This window comes from Pseudophryne corroboree, chromosome 3 (genome assembly GCF_028390025.1).
Source record: "Pseudophryne corroboree isolate aPseCor3 chromosome 3, aPseCor3.hap2, whole genome shotgun sequence".
NCBI lineage: Eukaryota > Metazoa > Chordata > Amphibia > Anura > Myobatrachidae > Pseudophryne > Pseudophryne corroboree.
In genome coordinates, this window is record NC_086446.1 from 547,294,380 (window position 1) to 547,313,897 (window position 19,518).

The 19,518-nt window shown below is 33.2% G+C and overlaps 16 non-coding genes across 16 annotated transcripts; all 16 read left to right on the forward strand.

Annotated features, from left to right (window-relative positions):
- Positions 1-659: 659 nt before the first annotated feature.
- On the forward strand, positions 660-741 carry TRNAL-AAG (transfer RNA leucine (anticodon AAG)). The gene has a single exon. It is a non-coding gene; the product is annotated as a tRNA-Leu (tRNA).
- Positions 742-1,003: 262 nt separating this feature from the next.
- Positions 1,004-1,085, forward strand: TRNAL-UAG (transfer RNA leucine (anticodon UAG)). The gene has a single exon. It is a non-coding gene; the product is annotated as a tRNA-Leu (tRNA).
- A 2,754-nt stretch (positions 1,086-3,839) lies between these two features.
- TRNAL-AAG (transfer RNA leucine (anticodon AAG)) lies at positions 3,840-3,921 on the forward strand. Its single transcript has one exon. It is a non-coding gene; the product is annotated as a tRNA-Leu (tRNA).
- A 262-nt stretch (positions 3,922-4,183) lies between these two features.
- TRNAL-UAG (transfer RNA leucine (anticodon UAG)) lies at positions 4,184-4,265 on the forward strand. The gene has a single exon. It is a non-coding gene; the product is annotated as a tRNA-Leu (tRNA).
- A 1,690-nt stretch (positions 4,266-5,955) lies between these two features.
- Positions 5,956-6,037, forward strand: TRNAL-AAG (transfer RNA leucine (anticodon AAG)). Its single transcript has one exon. It is a non-coding gene; the product is annotated as a tRNA-Leu (tRNA).
- Positions 6,038-6,299: 262 nt separating this feature from the next.
- TRNAL-UAG (transfer RNA leucine (anticodon UAG)) lies at positions 6,300-6,381 on the forward strand. Its single transcript has one exon. It is a non-coding gene; the product is annotated as a tRNA-Leu (tRNA).
- Positions 6,382-8,082: 1,701 nt separating this feature from the next.
- Positions 8,083-8,164, forward strand: TRNAL-AAG (transfer RNA leucine (anticodon AAG)). Its single transcript has one exon. It is a non-coding gene; the product is annotated as a tRNA-Leu (tRNA).
- Positions 8,165-8,426: 262 nt separating this feature from the next.
- TRNAL-UAG (transfer RNA leucine (anticodon UAG)) lies at positions 8,427-8,508 on the forward strand. Its single transcript has one exon. It is a non-coding gene; the product is annotated as a tRNA-Leu (tRNA).
- A 2,753-nt stretch (positions 8,509-11,261) lies between these two features.
- On the forward strand, positions 11,262-11,343 carry TRNAL-AAG (transfer RNA leucine (anticodon AAG)). The gene has a single exon. It is a non-coding gene; the product is annotated as a tRNA-Leu (tRNA).
- A 262-nt stretch (positions 11,344-11,605) lies between these two features.
- TRNAL-UAG (transfer RNA leucine (anticodon UAG)) lies at positions 11,606-11,687 on the forward strand. Its single transcript has one exon. It is a non-coding gene; the product is annotated as a tRNA-Leu (tRNA).
- Positions 11,688-13,389: 1,702 nt separating this feature from the next.
- On the forward strand, positions 13,390-13,471 carry TRNAL-AAG (transfer RNA leucine (anticodon AAG)). Its single transcript has one exon. It is a non-coding gene; the product is annotated as a tRNA-Leu (tRNA).
- Positions 13,472-13,733: 262 nt separating this feature from the next.
- Positions 13,734-13,815, forward strand: TRNAL-UAG (transfer RNA leucine (anticodon UAG)). The gene has a single exon. It is a non-coding gene; the product is annotated as a tRNA-Leu (tRNA).
- A 1,701-nt stretch (positions 13,816-15,516) lies between these two features.
- Positions 15,517-15,598, forward strand: TRNAL-AAG (transfer RNA leucine (anticodon AAG)). Its single transcript has one exon. It is a non-coding gene; the product is annotated as a tRNA-Leu (tRNA).
- A 262-nt stretch (positions 15,599-15,860) lies between these two features.
- Positions 15,861-15,942, forward strand: TRNAL-UAG (transfer RNA leucine (anticodon UAG)). Its single transcript has one exon. It is a non-coding gene; the product is annotated as a tRNA-Leu (tRNA).
- Positions 15,943-17,643: 1,701 nt separating this feature from the next.
- On the forward strand, positions 17,644-17,725 carry TRNAL-AAG (transfer RNA leucine (anticodon AAG)). The gene has a single exon. It is a non-coding gene; the product is annotated as a tRNA-Leu (tRNA).
- A 262-nt stretch (positions 17,726-17,987) lies between these two features.
- On the forward strand, positions 17,988-18,069 carry TRNAL-UAG (transfer RNA leucine (anticodon UAG)). The gene has a single exon. It is a non-coding gene; the product is annotated as a tRNA-Leu (tRNA).
- The last annotated feature ends 1,449 nt before the right edge of the window (positions 18,070-19,518 follow it).

Consider the following 19,518-nt stretch of genomic DNA (forward strand, 5'->3'; position numbering starts at 1 on the left):
AATCCCACTGCTTCCATAATGATTTTACTATGAAAATGTCAGTCAGTGATGGCAATGTGTTTTTCTCCACTAATAAGAAAATCAATAATAATAAAGTCCTTTCTCCTCAACATCTGATCAATATGATCCAGATGCATTAGCTAAAAATCAGCAGTGTCTAAGGTGCTGGATTAAAGTTCCAGATTCTTTGGAGAAATTGGTTCAAAACCTACTGCCGCCATAATTATTTTCCCTGAGAAAAAATAAGTAATTGATGTCAAAGTGTTTTTTCTCTACTAAACAGCAAATGAATAATAAAAATATCCTTTCTCATTGATATTTTATGTCAATTTATGTACTTTTTTAACCTTCCAAAACGTTTTGTACATAATTTAAACACTTTTTGCATTACACTTCTTTTTAAATATTGATTTAAAAAAATGTTTTTACTGTAACCTGAGCTATATGACCCAGATCTGTGAGCTAAGAGTGTCCATGTGGTACCATAGCCGAGAGGTCTAAGGCCACTAAGTTGCTAAAGTAAAATATTGGAAGGTTGAAAAGTTCATCATCTGTCCTAGATTTTAAAACAGTTTATCACAATTTCAAGAGTCTTCTCAAACTTAAAAAATAATATGTAAAATAATAAACTATGACCTTTGGAGCCAAAATAGATATGTGGTAGCATGGCCGAGCGGTCTAAGGCGCTGGATTAAGGCTCCAGTCTCTTTGGAGGCGTGGGTTCAAATCCCACTGCTGCCATAATTATTTTCAAGAGAAAATGACATTTATTGATGTCAAACTGTTTTACTCTACTAAACAGCAAATCAATAATAAAAAATCCTTACTCATTAATATTGTCTACTAATTTTGTACCTTTTTTATGCTTCCTTAACTTTTTGTATTTTAAATACTTGTAACATGACACTTCTTTTCAAGTATTGATTTAAAACAACACATTTTTTCCCTGTAATCTCAACTGTATGATCCAGAACTGTGAGCATTCGGTCAAATAGGTCCATGTGGTAGCATGGCCGAGCGGTCTAAGGCGCTGGATTTAGGCTCCAGTCTCTCTGGAGGCGTGGGTTCAAATCCCACTGCTGCCATAATGATTTTACTATGAAAACATCAGTCAGTGATGACAAAATGTTTTTCTCCACTAATAAGAAAAACAATAATAATAAAGACTTTTCTCCTCAATAGCTGATTGATATGATCCAGATGCATGAGCTAAAAATCAGCAGTGTCTAAGGTGCTGGATTAAGGTTCCAGTTTCTTTGGAGGCTTTGGATCAAAACCTACTGCAGCCATAATTATTTTTCCTAAGAAAAAATAAGTCATTGATGTCAAAGTGTTTTTCTTTACTAAACAGCAAATGAATAATAAAAAAATCCTTTCTCATTAATATTTTATGTCAATTGATGTACTTTTTTAACCTTCCAAAACATTTTGTACATAACTTAAACACTTTTGGTATGACACTTCTTTTTAAGAATTTATTTAAAACAAAAAAAAAAATGTTTGTACTGTAATCTGTGCTATATGGCCCAGATCTGTGAGCTAAGAGTGTTCATTTGGTACCATGGCCGAGCGGTCTAAGGCCACTAAGCTGCTAAAATAAAATATTGGTAGGTTAAAAAGTTCATCATCTGCCCTAGATTTTAAAACAGTTTATCATAATTTCAAGAGTCTTCTCAAAATGTAAAAATAATATGTAAAATTATAAACTATGAGCTATGGAGTCAAGGTAGAAATGTGGCTGAGCGGTCTAAGATGCTGCATTAAGGCTCCAGTCTGTTTGGAGGCATGGGTTCAAATTCCACTGCTGTCATAATTATTTTCAAGATAAAACGACTGTCATTGATGTCAAAGTGTTTTTCTCCACTAAACAGCAAGTCAATAATAAAACATCCTTTCTAATTAATATTGTCTGCTAATTTTGTACCTTTTTTAAATTTTTGTATTTTAAACACTTTTAACATGACACTTCTTTTCAAGTATTGATTTATAACTACACAATTTTTTCTTGTAATTTTAACTATATGATCCAGAACTCTGAGCTTTGGGTCAAAAGTATCCATGGGGTAGCAAGGGCGAGTGGTCTAAAGCACTGGATTTAGGTTCCAGTCTCTCTGGAGGTGTGGGTCTGAATCCCACTGCTTCCATAATGATTTTACTATGAAAATGTCAGTCAGTGATGGCAATGTGTTTTTCTCCACTAATAAGAAAATCAATAATAATAAAGTCCTTTCTCCTCAACATCTGATCAATATGATCCAGATGCATTAGCTAAAAATCAGCAGTGTCTAAGGTGCTGGATTAAAGTTCCAGATTCTTTGGAGGAATTGGTTCAAAACCTACTGCCGCCATAATTATTTTCCCTGAGAAAAAATAAGTAATTGATGTCAAAGTGTTTTTTCTCTACTAAACAGCAAATGAATAATAAAAATATCCTTTCTCATTGATATTTTATGTCAATTTATGTACTTTTTTAACCTTCCAAAACGTTTTGTACATAATTTAAACACTTTTTGCATTACACTTCTTTTTAAATATTGATTTAAAAAAATGTTTTTACTGTAACCTGAGCTATATGACCCAGATCTGTGAGCTAAGAGTGTCCATGTGGTACCATGGCCGAGCGGTCTAAGGCCACTAAGCTGCTAAAATAAAATATTGGTAGGTTAAAAAGTTCATCATCTGCCCTAGATTTTAAAACAGTTTATCATAATTTCAAGAGTCTTCTCAAAATGTAAAAATAATATGTAAAATTATAAACTATGAGCTATGGAGTCAAGGTAGAAATGTGGCTGAGCGGTCTAAGATGCTGCATTAAGGCTCCAGTCTGTTTGGAGGCATGGGTTCAAATTCCACTGCTGTCATAATTATTTTCAAGATAAAACGACTGTCATTGATGTCAAAGTGTTTTTCTCCACTAAACAGCAAGTCAATAATAAAAAATCCTTTCTAATTAATATTGTCTGCTAATTTTGTACCTTTTTTAAATTTTTGTATTTTAAACACTTTTAACATGACACTTCTTTTCAAGTATTGATTTATAACTACACAATTTTTTCTTGTAATCTTAACTATATGATCCATAACTCTGAGCTTTGAGTCAAAAGTATCCATGGGGTAGCAAGGGCGAGTGGTCTAAGGCACTGGATTTAGGTTCCAGTCTCTCTGGAGGCGTGGGTCTGAATCCCACTGCTTCCTTAATGATTTTACTATAAAAATGTCAGTCAGTGATGGCAATGTGTTTTTCTCCACTAATAAGAAAATCAATAATAATAAAGTCCTTTCTCCTCAACATCTGATCAATATGATCCAGATGCATTAGCTAAAAATCAGCAGTGTCTAAGGTGCTGGATTAAAGTTCCAGATTCTTTGGAGGAATTGGTTCAAAACCTACTGCCGCCATAATTATTTTCCCTGAGAAAAAATAAGTAATTGATGTCAAAGTGTTTTTTCTCTACTAAACAGCAAATGAATAATAAAAAATATCCTTTCTCATTGATATTTTATGTCAATTTATGTACTTTTTTAACCTTCCAAAACGTTTTGTACATAATTTAAACACTTTTTGCATTACACTTCTTTTTAAATATTGATTTAAAAAAATGTTTTTACTGTAACCTGAGCTATATGACCCAGATCTGTGAGCTAAGAGTGTCCATGTGGTACCATGGCCGAGCGGTCTAAGGCCACTAAGTTGCTAAAGTAAAATATTGGAAGGTTGAAAAGTTCATCATCTGTCCTAGATTTTAAAACATTTTATCACAATTTCAAGAGTCTTCTCAAACTTTAAAAATAATATGTAAAATAATAAACTATGACCTTTGGAGCCAAAATAGATATGTGGTAGCATGGCCGAGCGGTCTAAGGCGCTGGATTAAGGCTCCAGTCTCTTTGGAGGCGTGGGTTCAAATCCCACTGCTGCCATAATTATTTTCAAGAGAAAATGACATTTATTGATGTCAAACTGTTTTACTCTACTAAACAGCAAATCAATAATAAAAAATCCTTACTCATTAATATTGTCTACTGATTTTGTACCTTTTTTATGCTTCCTTAACTTTTTGTATTTTAAATACTTGTAACATGACACTTCTTTTCAAGTATTGATTTAAAACAACACATTTTTTCCCTGTAATCTCAACTGTATGATCCAGAACTGTGAGCATTCGGTCAAACAGGTCCATGTGGTAGCATGGCCGAGCGGTCTAAGGCGCTGGATTTAGGCTCCAGTCTCTCTGGAGGCGTGGGTTCAAATCCCACTGCTGCCATAATGATTTTACTATGAAAACATCAGTCAGTGATGACAAAATGTTTTTCTCCACTAATAAGAAAAACAATAATAATAAAGACTTTTCTCCTCAATAGCTGATTGATATGATCCAGATGCATGAGCTAAAAATCAGCAGTGTCTAAGGTGCTGGATTAAGGTTCCAGTTGCTTTGGATCAAAACCTACTGCCGCCATAATTATTTTTCCTAAGAAAAAATAAGTCATTGATGTCAAAGTGTTTTTCTTTACTAAACAGCAAATGAATAATAAAAAAATCCTTTCTCATTAATATTTTATGTCAATTGATGTACTTTTTTAACCTTCCAAAACATTTTGTACATAACTTAAACACTTTTGGTATGACACTTCTTTTTAAGAATTTATTTAAAACAAAAAAAATGTTTGTACTGTAATCTGTGCTATATGGCCCAGATCTGTGAGCTAAGAGTGTTCATTTGGTACCATGGCCGAGCGGTCTAAGGCCACTAAGCTGCTAAAATAAAATATTGGTAGGTTAAAAAGTTCATCATCTGCCCTAGATTTTAAAACAGTTTATCATAATTTCAAGAGTCTTCTCAAAATGTAAAAATAATATGTAAAATTATAAACTATGAGCTATGGAGTCAAGGTAGAAATGTGGCTGAGCGGTCTAAGATGCTGCATTAAGGCTCCAGTCTGTTTGGAGGCATGGGTTCAAATTCCACTGCTGTCATAATTATTTTCAAGATAAAACGACTGTCATTGATGTCAAAGTGTTTTTCTCCACTAAACAGCAAGTCAATAATAAAAAATCCTTTCTAATTAATATTGTCTGCTAATTTTGTACCTTTTTTAAATTTTTGTATTTTAAACACTTTTAACATGACACTTCTTTTCAAGTATTGATTTATAACTACACAATTTTTTCTTGTAATCTTAACTATATGATCCATAACTCTGAGCTTTGAGTCAAAAGTATCCATGGGGTAGCAAGGGCGAGTGGTCTAAGGCACTGGATTTAGGTTCCAGTCTCTCTGGAGGCGTGGGTCTGAATCCCACTGCTTCCTTAAAGATTTTACTATAAAAATGTCAGTCAGTGATGGCAATGTGTTTTTCTCCACTAATAAGAAAATCAATAATAATAAAGTCCTTTCTCCTCAACATCTGATCAATATGATCCAGATGCATTAGCTAAAAATCAGCAGTGTCTAAGGTGCTGGATTAAAGTTCCAGATTCTTTGGAGGAATTGGTTCAAAACCTACTGCCGCCATAATTATTTTCCCTGAGAAAAAATAAGTAATTGATGTCAAAGTGTTTTTTCTCTACTAAACAGCAAATGAATAATAAAAATATCCTTTCTCATTGATATTTTATGTCAATTTATGTACTTTTTTAACCTTCCAAAACGTTTTGTACATAATTTAAACACTTTTTGCATTACACTTCTTTTTAAATATTGATTTAAAAAAATGTTTTTACTGTAACCTGAGCTATATGACCCAGATCTGTGAGCTAAGAGTGTCCATGTGGTACCATGGCCGAGCGGTCTAAGGCCACTAAGTTGCTAAAGTAAAATATTGGAAGGTTGAAAAGTTCATCATCTGTCCTAGATTTTAAAACATTTTATCACAATTTCAAGAGTCTTCTCAAACTTTAAAAATAATATGTAAAATAATAAACTATGACCTTTGGAGACAAAATAGATATGTGGTAGCATGGCCGAGCGGTCTAAGGCGCTGGATTAAGGCTCCAGTCTCTTTGGAGGTGTGGGTTCAATTCCCACTGCTGCCATAATTATTTTCAAGAGAAAATGACATTTATTGATGTCAAACTGTTTTACTCTACTAAACAGCAAATCAATAATAAAAAATCCTTACTCATTAATATTGTCTACTAATTTTGTACCTTTTTTATGCTTCCTTAACTTTTTGTATTTTAAATACTTGTAACATGACACTTCTTTTCAAGTATTGATTTAAAACAACACATTTTTTCCCTGTAATCTCAACTGTATGATCCAGAACTGTGAGCATTCGGGCAAACAGGTCCACGTGGTAGCATGGCCGAGCGGTCTAAGGCGCTCGATTTAGGCTCCAGTCTCTCTGGAGGCGTGGGTTCAAATCCCACTGCTGCCATAATGATTTTACTATGAAAACATCAGTCAGTGATGACAAAATGTTTTTCTCCACTAATAAGAAAAACAATAATAATAAAGACTTTTCTCCTCAATAGCTGATTGATATGATCCAGATGCATGAGCTAAAAATCAGCAGTGTCTAAGGTGCTGGATTAAGGTTCCAGTTTCTTTGGAGGCTTTGAATCAAAACCTACTGCCGCCATAATTATTTTTCCTAAGAAAAAATAAGTCATTGATGTCAAAGTGTTTTTTCTTTACTAAACAGCAAATGAATAATAAAAAAATCCTTTCTCATTAATATTTTATGTCAATTGATGTACATTTTTAACCTTCCAAAACATTTTGTACATAACTTAAACACTTTTGGTATGACACTTCTTTTTAAGAATTTATTTAAAACAAAAAAAAATGTTTGTACTGTAATCTGTGCTATATGGCCCAGATCTGTGAGCTAAGAGTGTTCATTTGGTACCATGGCCGAGCGGTCTAAGGCCACTAAGCTGCTAAAATAAAATATTGGTAGGTTAAAAAGTTCATCATCTGCCCTAGATTTTAAAACAGTTTATCATAATTTCAAGAGTCTTCTCAAAATGTAAAAATAATATGTAAAATTATAAACTATGAGCTATGGAGTCAAGGTAGAAATGTGGCTGAGCGGTCTAAGATGCTGCATTAAGGCTCCAGTCTGTTTGGAGGCATGGGTTCAAATTCCACTGCTGTCATAATTATTTTCAAGATAAAACGACTGTCATTGATGTCAAAGTGTTTTTCTCCACTAAACAGCAAGTCAATAATAAAACATCCTTTCTAATTAATATTGTCTGCTAATTTTGTACCTTTTTTAAATTTTTGTATTTTAAACACTTTTAACATGACACTTCTTTTCAAGTATTGATTTATAACTACACAATTTTTTCTTGTAATCTTAACTATATGATCCAGAACTCTGAGCTTTAGGTCAAAAGTATCCATGGGGTAGCAAGGGCGAGTGGTCTAAGGAACTGGATTTAGGTTCCAGTCTCTCTGGAGGTGTGGGTCTGAATCCCACTGCTTCCATAATGATTTTACTATGAAAATGTCAGTCAGTGATGGCAATGTGTTTTTCTCCACTAATAAGAAAATCAATAATAATAAAGTCCTTTCTCCTCAACATCTGATCAATATGATCCAGATGCATTAGCTAAAAATCAGCAGTGTCTAAGGTGCTGGATTAAAGTTCCAGATTCTTTGGAGAAATTGGTTCAAAACCTACTGCCGCCATAATTATTTTCCCTGAGAAAAAATAAGTAATTGATGTCAAAGTGTTTTTTCTCTACTAAACAGCAAATGAATAATAAAAATATCCTTTCTCATTGATATTTTATGTCAATTTATGTACTTTTTTAACCTTCCAAAACGTTTTGTACATAATTTAAACACTTTTTGCATTACACTTCTTTTTAAATATTGATTTAAAAAAATGTTTTTACTGTAACCTGAGCTATATGACCCAGATCTGTGAGCTAAGAGTGTCCATGTGGTACCATAGCCGAGAGGTCTAAGGCCACTAAGTTGCTAAAGTAAAATATTGGAAGGTTGAAAAGTTCATCATCTGTCCTAGATTTTAAAACAGTTTATCACAATTTCAAGAGTCTTCTCAAACTTAAAAAATAATATGTAAAATAATAAACTATGACCTTTGGAGCCAAAATAGATATGTGGTAGCATGGCCGAGCGGTCTAAGGCGCTGGATTAAGGCTCCAGTCTCTTTGGAGGCGTGGGTTCAAATCCCACTGCTGCCATAATTATTTTCAAGAGAAAATGACATTTATTGATGTCAAACTGTTTTACTCTACTAAACAGCAAATCAATAATAAAAAATCCTTACTCATTAATATTGTCTACTAATTTTGTACCTTTTTTATGCTTCCTTAACTTTTTGTATTTTAAATACTTGTAACATGACACTTCTTTTCAAGTATTGATTTAAAACAACACATTTTTTCCCTGTAATCTCAACTGTATGATCCAGAACTGTGAGCATTCGGTCAAATAGGTCCATGTGGTAGCATGGCCGAGCGGTCTAAGGCGCTGGATTTAGGCTCCAGTCTCTCTGGAGGCGTGGGTTCAAATCCCACTGCTGCCATAATGATTTTACTATGAAAACATCAGTCAGTGATGACAAAATGTTTTTCTCCACTAATAAGAAAAACAATAATAATAAAGACTTTTCTCCTCAATAGCTGATTGATATGATCCAGATGCATGAGCTAAAAATCAGCAGTGTCTAAGGTGCTGGATTAAGGTTCCAGTTTCTTTGGAGGCTTTGGATCAAAACCTACTGCAGCCATAATTATTTTTCCTAAGAAAAAATAAGTCATTGATGTCAAAGTGTTTTTCTTTACTAAACAGCAAATGAATAATAAAAAAATCCTTTCTCATTAATATTTTATGTCAATTGATGTACTTTTTTAACCTTCCAAAACATTTTGTACATAACTTAAACACTTTTGGTATGACACTTCTTTTTAAGAATTTATTTAAAACAAAAAAAAAAATGTTTGTACTGTAATCTGTGCTATATGGCCCAGATCTGTGAGCTAAGAGTGTTCATTTGGTACCATGGCCGAGCGGTCTAAGGCCACTAAGCTGCTAAAATAAAATATTGGTAGGTTAAAAAGTTCATCATCTGCCCTAGATTTTAAAACAGTTTATCATAATTTCAAGAGTCTTCTCAAAATGTAAAAATAATATGTAAAATTATAAACTATGAGCTATGGAGTCAAGGTAGAAATGTGGCTGAGCGGTCTAAGATGCTGCATTAAGGCTCCTGTCTGTTTGGAGGCATGGGTTCAAATTCCACTGCTGTCATAATTATTTTCAAGATAAAACGACTGTCATTGATGTCAAAGTGTTTTTCTCCACTAAACAGCAAGTCAATAATAAAACATCCTTTCTAATTAATATTGTCTGCTAATTTTGTACCTTTTTTAAATTTTTGTATTTTAAACACTTTTAACATGACACTTCTTTTCAAGTATTGATTTATAACTACACAATTTTTTCTTGTAATTTTAACTATATGATCCAGAACTCTGAGCTTTGGGTCAAAAGTATCCATGGGGTAGCAAGGGCGAGTGGTCTAAAGCACTGGATTTAGGTTCCAGTCTCTCTGGAGGTGTGGGTCTGAATCCCACTGCTTCCATAATGATTTTACTATGAAAATGTCAGTCAGTGATGGCAATGTGTTTTTCTCCACTAATAAGAAAATCAATAATAATAAAGTCCTTTCTCCTCAACATCTGATCAATATGATCCAGATGCATTAGCTAAAAATCAGCAGTGTCTAAGGTGCTGGATTAAAGTTCCAGATTCTTTGGAGGAATTGGTTCAAAACCTACTGCCGCCATAATTATTTTCCCTGAGAAAAAATAAGTAATTGATGTCAAAGTGTTTTTTCTCTACTAAACAGCAAATGAATAATAAAAATATCCTTTCTCATTGATATTTTATGTCAATTTATGTACTTTTTTAACCTTCCAAAACGTTTTGTACATAATTTAAACACTTTTTGCATTACACTTCTTTTTAAATATTGATTTAAAAAAATGTTTTTACTGTAACCTGAGCTATATGACCCAGATCTGTGAGCTAAGAGTGTCCATGTGGTACCATGGCCGAGCGGTCTAAGGCCACTAAGCTGCTAAAATAAAATATTGGTAGGTTAAAAAGTTCATCATCTGCCCTAGATTTTAAAACAGTTTATCATAATTTCAAGAGTCTTCTCAAAATGTAAAAATAATATGTAAAATTATAAACTATGAGCTATGGAGTCAAGGTAGAAATGTGGCTGAGCGGTCTAAGATGCTGCATTAAGGCTCCAGTCTGTTTGGAGGCATGGGTTCAAATTCCACTGCTGTCATAATTATTTTCAAGATAAAACGACTGTCATTGATGTCAAAGTGTTTTTCTCCACTAAACAGCAAGTCAATAATAAAACATCCTTTCTAATTAATATTGTCTGCTAATTTTGTACCTTTTTTAAATTTTTGTATTTTAAACACTTTTAACATGACACTTCTTTTCAAGTATTGATTTATAACTACACAATTTTTTCTTGTAATCTTAACTATATGATCCAGAACTCTGAGCTTTAGGTCAAAAGTATCCATGGGGTAGCAAGGGCGAGTGGTCTAAGGCACTGGATTTAGGTTCCAGTCTCTCTGGAGGTGTGGGTCTGAATCCCACTGCTTCCATAATGATTTTACTATGAAAATGTCAGTCAGTGATGGCAATGTGTTTTTCTCCACTAATAAGAAAATCAATAATAATAAAGTCCTTTCTCCTCAACATCTGATCAATATGATCCAGATGCATTAGCTAAAAATCAGCAGTGTCTAAGGTGCTGGATTAAAGTTCCAGATTCTTTGGAGGAATTGGTTCAAAACCTACTGCCGCCATAATTATTTTCCCTGAGAAAAAATAAGTAATTGATGTCAAAGTGTTTTTTCTCTACTAAACAGCAAATGAATAATAAAAATATCCTTTCTCATTGATATTTTATGTCAATTTATGTACTTTTTTAACCTTCCAAAACGTTTTGTACATAATTTAAACACTTTTTGCATTACACTTCTTTTTAAATATTGATTTAAAAAAATGTTTTTACTGTAACCTGAGCTATATGACCCAGATCTGTGAGCTAAGAGTGTCCATGTGGTACCATGGCCGAGCGGTCTAAGGCCACTAAGTTGCTAAAGTAAAATATTGGAAGGTTGAAAAGTTCATCATCTGTCCTAGATTTTAAAACAGTTTATCACAATTTCAAGAGTCTTCTCAAACTTTAAAAATAATATGTAAAATAATAAACTATGACCTTTGGAGCCAAAATATATATGTGGTAGCATGGCCGAGCGGTCTAAGGCGCTGGATTAAGGCTCCAGTCTCTTTGGAGGCGTGGGTTCAAATCCCACTGCTGCCATAATTATTTTCAAGAGAAAATGACATTTATTGATGTCAAACTGTTTTACTCTACTAAACAGCAAATCAATAATAAAAAATCCTTACTCATTAATATTGTCTACTAATTTTGTACCTTTTTTATGCTTCCTTAACTTTTTGTATTTTAAATACTTGTAACATGACACTTCTTTTCAAGTATTGATTTAAAACAACACATTTTTTCCCTGTAATCTCAACTGTATGATCCAGAACTGTGAGCATTCGGTCAAACAGGTCCATGTGGTAGCATGGCCGAGCGGTCTAAGGCGCTGGATTTAGGCTCCAGTCTCTCTGGAGGCGTGGGTTCAAATCCCACTGCTGCCATAATGATTTTACTATGAAAACATCAGTCAGTGATGACAAAATGTTTTTCTCCACTAATAAGAAAAACAATAATAATAAAGACTTTTCTCCTCAATAGCTGATTTATATGATCCAGATGCATGAGCTAAAAATCAGCAGTGTCTAAGGTGCTGGATTAAGGTTCCAGTTTCTTTGGAGGCTTTGAATCAAAACCTACTGCCGCCATAATTATTTTTCCTAAGAAAAAATAAGTCATTGATGTCAAAGTGTTTTTTCTTTACTAAACAGCAAATGAATAATAAAAAAATCCTTTCTCATTAATATTTTATGTCAATTGATGTACATTTTTAACCTTCCAAAACATTTTGTACATAACTTAAACACTTTTGGTATGACACTTCTTTTTAAGAATTTATTTAAAACAAAAAAAAAATGTTTGTACTGTAATCTGTGCTATATGGCCCAGATCTGTGAGCTAAGAGTGTTCATTTGGTACCATGGCCGAGCGGTCTAAGGCCACTAAGCTGCTAAAATAAAATATTGGTAGGTTAAAAAGTTCATCATCTGCCCTAGATTTTAAAACAGTTTATCATAATTTCAAGAGTCTTCTCAAAATGTAAAAATAATATGTAAAATTATAAACTATGAGCTATGGAGTCAAGGTAGAAATGTGGCTGAGCGGTCTAAGATGCTGCATTAAGGCTCCAATCTGTTTGGAGGCATGGGTTCAAATTCCACTGCTGTCATAATTATTTTCAAGATAAAACGACTGTCATTGATGTCAAAGTGTTTTTCTCCACTAAACAGCAAGTCAATAATAAAAAATCCTTTCTAATTAATATTGTCTGCTAATTTTGTACCTTTTTTAAATTTTTGTATTTTAAACACTTTTAACATGACACTTCTTTTCAAGTATTGATTTATAACTACACAATTTTTTCTTGTAATCTTAACTATATGATCCAGAACTCTGAGCTTTGGGTCAAAAGTATCCATGGGGTAGCAAGGGCGAGTGGTCTAAGGCACTGGATTTAAGTTCCAGTCTCTCTGGAGGTGTGGGTCTGAATCCCACTGCTTCCATAATGATTTTACTATGAAAATGTCAGTCAGTGATGGCAATGTGTTTTTCTCCACTAATAAGAAAATCAATAATAATAAAGTCCTTTCTCCTCAACATCTGATCAATATGATCCAGATGCATTAGCTAAAAATCAGCAGTGTCTAAGGTGCTGGATTAAAGTTCCAGATTCTTTGGAGAAATTGGTTCAAAACCTACTGCCGCCATAATTATTTTCCCTGAGAAAAAATAAGTAATTGATGTCAAAGTGTTTTTTCTCTACTAAACAGCAAATGAATAATAAAAATATCCTTTCTCATTGATATTTTATGTCAATTTATGTACTTTTTTAACCTTCCAAAACGTTTTGTACATAATTTAAACACTTTTTGCATTACACTTCTTTTTAAATATTGATTTAAAAAAATGTTTTTACTGTAACCTGAGCTATATGACCCAGATCTGTGAGCTAAGAGTGTCCATGTGGTACCATAGCCGAGCGGTCTAAGGCCACTAAGTTGCTAAAGTAAAATATTGGAAGGTTGAAAAGTTCATCATCTGTCCTAGATTTTAAAACAGTTTATCACAATTTCAAGAGTCTTCTCAAACTTTAAAAATAATATGTAAAATAATAAACTATGACCTTTGGAGCCAAAATAGATATGTGGTAGCATGGCCGAGCGGTCTAAGGCGCTGGATTAAGGCTCCAGTCTCTTTGGAGGCGTGGGTTCAAATCCCACTGCTGCCATAATTATTTTCAAGAGAAAATGACATTTATTGATGTCAAACTGTTTTACTCTACTAAACAGCAAATCAATAATAAAAAATCCTTACTCATTAATATTGTCTACTAATTTTGTACCTTTTTTATGCTTCCTTAACTTTTTGTATTTTAAATACTTGTAACATGACACTTCTTTTCAAGTATTGATTTAAAACAACACATTTTTTCCCTGTAATCTCAACTGTATGATCCAGAACTGTGAGCATTCGGTCAAATAGGTCCATGTGGTAGCATGGCCGAGCAGTCTAAGGCGCTGGATTTAGGCTCCAGTCTCTCTGGAGGCGTGGGTTCAAATCCCACTGCTGCCATAATGATTTTACTATGAAAACATCAGTCAGTGATGACAAAATGTTTTTCTCCACTAATAAGAAAAACAATAATAATAAAGACTTTTCTCCTCAATAGCTGATTGATATGATCCAGATGCATGAGCTAAAAATCAGCAGTGTCTAAGGTGCTGGATTAAGGTTCCAGTTTCTTTGGAGGCTTTGGATCAAAACCTACTGCCGCCATAATTATTTTTCCTAAGAAAAAATAAGTCATTGATGTCAAAGTGTTTTTCTTTACTAAACAGCAAATGAATAATAAAAAAATCCTTTCTCATTAATATTTTATGTCAATTGATGTACTTTTTTAACCTTCCAAAACATTTTGTACATAACTTAAACACTTTTGGTATGACACTTCTTTTTAAGAATTTATTTAAAACAAAAAAAAAATGTTTGTACTGTAATCTGTGCTATATGGCCCAGATCTGTGAGCTAAGAGTGTTCATTTGGTACCATGGCCGAGCGGTCTAAGGCCACTAAGCTGCTAAAATAAAATATTGGTAGGTTAAAAAGTTCATCATCTGCCCTAGATTTTAAAACAGTTTATCATAATTTCAAGAGTCTTCTCAAAATGTAAAAATAATATGTAAAATTATAAACTATGAGCTATGGAGTCAAGGTAGAAATGTGGCTGAGCGGTCTAAGATGCTGCATTAAGGCTCCAGTCTGTTTGGAGGCATGGGTTCAAATTCCACTGCTGTCATAATTATTTTCAAGATAAAACGACTGTCATTGATGTCAAAGTGTTTTTCTCCACTAAACAGCAAGTCAATAACAAAAAATCCTTTCTAATTAATATTGTCTGCTAATTTTGTACCTTTTTTAAATTTTTGTATTTTAAACACTTTTAACATGACACTTCTTTTCAAGTATTGATTTATAACTACACAATTTTTTCTTGTAATTTTAACTATATGATCCAGAACTCTGAGCTTTGGGTCAAAAGTATCCATGGGGTAGCAAGGGCGAGTGGTCTAAAGCACTGGATTTAGGTTCCAGTCTCTCTGGAGGTGTGGGTCTGAATCCCACTGCTTCCATAATGATTTTACTATGAAAATGTCAGTCAGTGATGGCAATGTGTTTTTCTCCACTAATAAGAAAATCAATAATAATAAAGTCCTTTCTCCTCAACATCTGATCAATATGATCCAGATGCATTAGCTAAAAATCAGCAGTGTCTAAGGTGCTGGATTAAAGTTCCAGATTCTTTGGAGGAATTGGTTCAAAACCTACTGCCGCCATAATTATTTTCCCTGAGAAAAAATAAGTAATTGATGTCAAAGTGTTTTTTCTCTACTAAACAGCAAATGAATAATAAAAATATCCTTTCTCATTGATATTTTATGTCAATTTATGTACTTTTTTAACCTTCCAAAACGTTTTGTACATAATTTAAACACTTTTTGCATTACACTTCTTTTTAAATATTGATTTAAAAAAATGTTTTTACTGTAACCTGAGCTATATGACCCAGATCTGTGAGCTAAGAGTGTCCATGTGGTATCATGGCCGAGCGGACTAAGGCCACTAAATTGCTAAAGTAAAATATTGGAAGGTTGAAAAGTTCATCATCTGTCCTAGATTTTAAAACAGTTTATCACAATTTCAAGAGTCTTCTCAAACTTTAAAAATAATATGTAAAATAATAAACTATGACCTTTGGAGCCAAACTAGATATGTGGTAGCATGGCCGAGCGGTCTAAGGCGCTGGATTAAGGCTCCAGTCTCTTTGGAGGCATGGGTTCAAATCCTACTGCTGCCATAATTATTTTCAAGAGAAAATGACATTTATTGATGTCAAACTGTTTTACTCTACTAAACAGCAAATCAATAATAAATAATCCTTACTCATTAATATTGTCTACTAATTGTGTACCTTTTTTATGCTTCCTTAACTTTTTGTATTTTAAATACTTGTAACATGACACTTCTTTTCAAGTATTGATTTAAAACAACACATTTTTTCCCTGTAATCTCAACTGTATGATCCAGAACTGTGAGCATTCGGTCAAACAGGTCCATGTGGTAGCATGGCCGAGCAGTCTAAGACGCTGGATTTAGGCTCCAGTCTCTCTGGAGGCGTGGGTTCAAATCCCACTGCTGCCATAATGATTTTACTATGAAAACATCAGTCAGTGATGACAAAATGTTTTTCTCCACTAATAAGAAAAACAATAATAATAAAGACTTTTCTCCTCAATAGCGGATTGATATGATCCAGATGCATGAGCTAAAAATCAGCAGTGTCTAAGGTGCTGGATTAAGATTCCAGTTTCTTTGGAGGCTTTGGATCAAAACCTACTGCCGCCATAATTATTTTTCCTAAGAAAAAATAAGTCATTGATGTGAAAGTGTTTTTCTTTACTAAACAGCAAATGAATAATAAAAAAATCCTTTCTCATTAATATTTTATGTCAATTGATGTACTTTTTTAACCTACCAAAACATTTTGTACATAACTTAAACACTTTTGGTATGACACTTCTTTTTAAGTATTTATTTAAAACAAAAAAAAAATGTTTGTACTGTAATCTGTGCTATATGGCCCAGATCTGTGAGCTAAGAGTATTCATTTGGTACCATGGCCGAGCGGTCTAAGGCCACTAAGCTGCTAAAATAAAATATTGGTAGGTTAAAAAGTTCATCATCTGCCCTAGATTTTAAAACAGTTTATCATAATTTCAAGAGTCTTCTCAAAATGTAAAAATAATATGTAAAATTATAAACTATGAGCTATGGAGTCAAGGTAGAAATGTGGCTGAGCAGTCTAAGATGCTGCATTAAGGCTCCAGTCTGTTTGGAGGCATGGGTTCAAATTCCACTGCTGTCATAATTATTTTCAAGATAAAACGACTGTCATTGATGTCAAAGTGTTTTTCTCCACTAAACAGTAAGTCAATAATAAAAAATCCTTTCTAATTAATATTGTCTGCTAATTTTGTACCTTTTTTAAATTTTTGTATTTTAAACACTTTTAACATGACACTTCTTTTCAAGTATTGATTTATAACTACACAATTTTTTCTTGTAATCTTAACTATATGATCCAGAACTCTGAGCTTTGGGTCAAAAGTATCCATGGGGTAGCAAGGGCGAGTGGTCTAAGGCACTGGATTTAAGTTCCAGTCTCTCTGGAGGTGTGGGTCTGAATCCCACTGCTTCCATAATGATTTTACTATGAAAATGTCAGTCAGTGATGGCAATGTGTTTTTCTCCACTAATAAGAAAATCAATAATAATAAAGTCCTTTCTCCTCAACATCTGATCAATATGATCCAGATGCATTAGCTAAAAATCAGCAGTGTCTAAGGTGCTGGATTAAAGTTCCAGATTCTTTGGAGAAATTGGTTCAAAACCTACTGCCGCCATAATTATTTTCCCTGAGAAAAAATAAGTAATTGATGTCAAAGTGTTTTTTCTCTACTAAACAGCAAATGAATAATAAAAATATCCTTTCTCATTGATATTTTATGTCAATTTATGTACTTTTTTAACCTTCCAAAACGTTTTGTACATAATTTAAACACTTTTTGCATTACACTTCTTTTTAAATATTGATTTAAAAAAATGTTTTTACTGTAACCTGAGCTATATGACCCAGATCTGTGAGCTAAGAGTGTCCATGTGGTACCATAGCCGAGCGGTCTAAGGCCACTAAGTTGCTAAAGTAAAATATTGGAAGGTTGAAAAGTTCATCATCTGTCCTAGATTTTAAAACAGTTTATCACAATTTCAAGAGTCTTCTCAAACTTTAAAAATAATATGTAAAATAATAAACTATGACCTTTGGAGCCAAAATAGATATGTGGTAGCATGGCTGAGCGGTCTAAGGTGCTGGGTTAAGGCTCCAGTCTCTTTGGAGGCGTGGGTTCAAATCCCACTGCTGCCATAATTATTTTCAAGAGAAAATGACATTTATTGATGTCAAACTGTTTTACTCTACTAAACAGCAAATCAATAATAAAAAATCCTTACTCATTAATATTGTCTACTAATTTTGTACCTTTTTTATGCTTCCTTAACTTTTTGTATTTTAAATACTTGTAACATGACACTTCTTTTCAAGTATTGATTTAAAACAACACATTTTTTCCCTGTAATCTCAACTGTATGATCCAGAACTGTGAGCATTCGGTCAAATAGGTCCATGTGGTAGCATGGCCGAGCGGTCTAAGGCGCTGGATTTAGGCTCCAGTCTCTCTGGAGGCGTGGGTTCAAATCCCACTGCTGCCATAATGATTTTACTATGAAAACATCAGTCAGTGATGACAAAATGTTTTTCTCCACTAATAAGAAAAACAATAATAATAAAGACTTTTCTCCTCAATAGCTGATTGATATGATCCAGATGCATGAGCTAAAAATCAGCAGTGTCTAAGGTGCTGGATTAAGGTTCCAGTTTCTTTGGAGGCTTTGGATCAAAACCTACTGCCGCCATAATTATTTTTCCTAAGAAAAAATAAGTCATTGATGTCAAAGTGTTTTTCTTTACTAAACAGCAAATGAATAATAAAAAAATCCTTTCTCATTAATATTTTATATCAATTGATGTACTTTTTTAACCTTCCAAAACATTTTGTACATAACTTAAACACTTTTGGTATGACACTTCTTTTTAAGAATTTATTTAAAACAAAAAAAAATGTTTGTACTGTAATCTGTGCTATATGGCCCAGATCTGTGAGCTAAGAGTGTTCATTTGGTACCATGGCCGAGCGGTCTAAGGCCACTAAGCTGCTAAAATAAAATATTGGTAGGTTAAAAAGTTCATCATCTGCCCTAGATTTTAAAACAGTTTATCATAATTTCAAGAGTCTTCTCAAAATGTAAAAATAATATGTAAAATTATAAACTATGAGCTATGGAGTCAATGTAGAAATGTGGCTGAGCGGTCTAAGATGCTGCATTAAGGCTCCAGTCTGTTTGGAGGCATGGGTTCAAATTCCACTGCTGTCATAATTATTTTCAAGATAAAACGACTGTCATTGATGTCAAAGTGTTTTTCTCCACTAAACAGCAAGTCAATAATAAAAAATCCTTTCTAATTAATATTGTCTGCTAATTTTGTACCTTTTTTAAATTTTTGTATTTTAAACACTTTTAACATGACACTTCTTTTCAAGTATTGATTTATAACTACACAATTTTTTCTTGTAATTTTAACTATATGATCCAGAACTCTGAGCTTTGGGTCAAAAGTATCCATGGGGTAGCAAGGGCGAGTGGTCTAAAGCACTGGATTTAGGTTCCAGTCTCTCTGGAGGTGTGGGTCTGAATCCCACTGCTTCCATAATGATTTTACTATGAAAATGTCAGTCAGTGATGGCAATGTGTTTTTCTCCACTAATAAGAAAATCAATAATAATAAAGTCCTTTCTCCTCAACATCTGATCAATATGATCCAGATGCATTAGCTAAAAATCAGCAGTGTCTAAGGTGCTGGATTAAAGTTCCAGATTCTTTGGAGGAATTGGTTCAAAACCTACTGCCGCCATAATTATTTTCCCTGAGAAAAAATAAGTAATTGATGTCAAAGTGTTTTTTCTCTACTAAACAGCAAATGAATAATAAAAATATCCTTTCTCATTGATATTTTATGTCAATTTATGTACTTTTTTAACCTTCCAAAACGTTTTGTACATAATTTAAACACTTTTTGCATTACACTTCTTTTTAAATATT